The 2,922-nt window shown below is 34.9% G+C and overlaps 1 long non-coding RNA gene across 1 annotated transcript in view; it reads left to right on the forward strand.

The window, feature by feature from the left end:
- Positions 1-606: 606 nt before the first annotated feature.
- Positions 607-2,922, forward strand: part of LOC106476285 — a 10,435-nt gene continuing 8,119 nt past the window's right edge. The window contains exon 1 of the long non-coding RNA XR_001291881.2: positions 607-722. This is a non-coding gene — a long non-coding RNA (uncharacterized LOC106476285). The remainder of the gene's footprint in view (positions 723-2,922) is intronic.

Here is a 2,922-nt window from a genome sequence, read left to right on the forward strand (position 1 = left end):
CTGTAAAACTTGTATGAGATTAGTTATGTTTGATAAGACACACAAAGAATCAGTTCCAGTGAACCAGAAGATTTGTATGAGATTAGTTATGTTTTTTAAGACACACAAAGAATTAGTTTCAGTGAACCAGAGATCTATAAGATTTGTATGAGATTAGTTATGTTTGATAAGACACACAAAGAATCAGTTCCAGTAAACCAGAGCTCTACAAGATTTGTATGAGATTAGTTATGTTTGATAAGACACACAAAGAATCAGTTCCAGTGAACCAGAGATCTAGAAGATTTGTATGTTTGATAAGACACACAAACAATCAGCTCCAGTGAACCAGAGATCTATAAGATTAGCATTAAATGGATTTGTATGAAGTTAGTTTGTTTTATTATCAAAACTTTATACAGTCAACTCCAGAGAATTAGAAGTTTTTAAGAATACGAGGATTTCCTTCCTGTTATTAAAACTTATTTTGATCCAAATATTATTTCATGATATTTAAATATATTTGACTAGTAATCAAAATTAGTAATATGTGAAATTCATAAAAACAATACTCTATCATTTGAAATAAAACTCTTCGATAGATTTGCTTTATTGATATTTTTCTTTCTTTTTTCAGGCTTAGGCACAAGTGGTGCGTTCGGTAGTGGAAGTTCACTGTTTGGTGGGTCAAACTTAAGTTTTGGGAGCAGTTCGACTGCTTTCAAGCCTCTAGGTAAATAGTGGTAAGATTCACAACGTTCTCTGTCTACCCTTTGTCTTGAATCAAGTTCTTATGGTGGTGTCTTGTTTCTCCAATGGACTTGTATATCTTTGTATTCAGTCGTCCTCTATCAATTTGTCTTACAATTTAACGTGCATCAATACTGGAGATAAATCAATTGGTGTGATTCATCATCTTGAAAAAATTCTACTATGTTTTTTTAAATATTTTTGCCTTTTGGTACAAAATATTTTTGTATTTTCTGTTTCTGTGGGTAATTTTTAAATAATACTATGATTTTACTCTGTTTAATTGTTTTATAAGCGTTTTTTTTTTCTACTTTACCTATTGAAACCGATAAACTTAAAATTTTAATAATAAAAACCCACTAAAAATTCCTTTAACTTCTTGTAATACCTTTTCACTTGTCAACTGTCCAGTTAATACATAGTCATTCAGTTGAATATTAACACAGAAGGAAATTATTGTCATCTCTGAAACATATTGTTCAGTTGAATATTAACACAAAAGGAAATTACTGTCATGTCAGAAACATATTGTTCAGTTGAATAGTAACACAGAAGGAAATTACTGTGTTACTATTCAACTGAACAATATGTTTCTGACATGACAATAATTTCCTTCTGTGTTACTATTCAACTGAACAATATGTTTCTGACATGACGTTTCTGACATGACAGTAATTTCCTTCTATATTGTTCAGTTGAATAGTAACACAGAAGGAAATTACTGTCATGTCAGAAACATATCGTTCAGTTGAATAGTAACACAGAAGGAAATTACTGTCATGTCAGAAACATATTGTTCAGTTGAATAGTAACACAGAAGGAAATTACTGTCATGTCAGAAACATATTGTTCAGTTGAATAGTAACACAGAAGGAAATTACTGTCATGTCAGAAACATATCGTTCAGTTGAATAACTGTCATGTTAGAAACATATCGTTCAGTTAAATAGTAACACAGAAGGAAATTACTGTCACGTCAAGAACATGTCACTTAATTGAGTGTTAACAGTAGGATATCACTGTCATGTCAGAAACATGTCACTCAGTTGAATGTTAATACTGAAGAAAATTACTGTTACCTCAGAAACATGTCAGTCAGTTGAGTGTTAATACAGTAGGATATCACTCTCATGTCAGAAACATGTCAGTCAGATGAGTGTTAACACAGAAGGAAGTTATTGTTACCTCATAAACATGTCACTCGGTTGAATATTAACACAGTAGGATATTACTGTCATGTCAGAAACTTGATGCTCAGTTGAGTGTTAACTGTCACCTCATAAACGTTTCACTCAGTCAAATATTAACACAAAAAGATATCACTGTCACCTCAGAAACATTTCACTCAGTCAAATATTAACACAAAAAGATATCACTGTCACCTCAGAAACATCTCACTCAGTCAAACATTAACACAAAAAGATATCACTGTCACCTCAGAAACATTTCACTCAGTCAAACATTAACACAAAAAGATATCACTGTCACCTCAGAAACATCTCACTTATTTGAGTATTAAAACAAAAGGAAATTACTTTTAACCAACAACAACAACAACATTATTCAAAAGGTGTTGGGGTATTCAAGCTTGTCAATAGGGTGGAGATGGAAGCCATAAAGCAAGCTTGCCATCAGCAACACAGGGACGGAGCTTTAAACCATAAAGCAAGCTTGCCACCAGCAACACAGGGATGGAGCTTTAAGCCATAAAGCAAGTTTGCCACCAGCAACACAAGGATGGAGCTTCAAGCCATAAAGTAAGCTTGCCACCAGCAACACAGGGATGGAGCTTTAAGCCATAAAGCAAGCTTGCCACCAGCAACACAGGGATGGAGCTTTAAGCCATAAAGCAAGCTTGTCACCAGCAACACAGGGATGGAGCTTTAAGCCATAAAGCAAATTTGCCATCAGCAACACAGGGATGGAGCTTTAAGCCATAAAGCAAGTTTGCCACCACCAACACAAGGATGGAGCTTCAAGCCATAAAGTAAGCTTGCCACCACCAACACGAGGATGGAGCTTCAAGCCATAAAGTAAGCTTGCCACCAGCAACACAGGGATGGAGCTTTAAGCCATAAAGCAATCCTGTCAGCAGCAACACAGGGATGGAGCTTTAAGCCATAAAGCAAGCTTGTCACCAGCAACACAAGGGTGGAGCTTTAAGCCATAAAGCAAGCTTGTCACCAGCAACAC

Source organism: Limulus polyphemus, unplaced genomic scaffold, assembly GCF_000517525.1.
Source record: "Limulus polyphemus unplaced genomic scaffold, Limulus_polyphemus-2.1.2 Scaffold10193, whole genome shotgun sequence".
Classification (NCBI taxonomy): domain Eukaryota; kingdom Metazoa; phylum Arthropoda; class Merostomata; order Xiphosura; family Limulidae; genus Limulus; species Limulus polyphemus.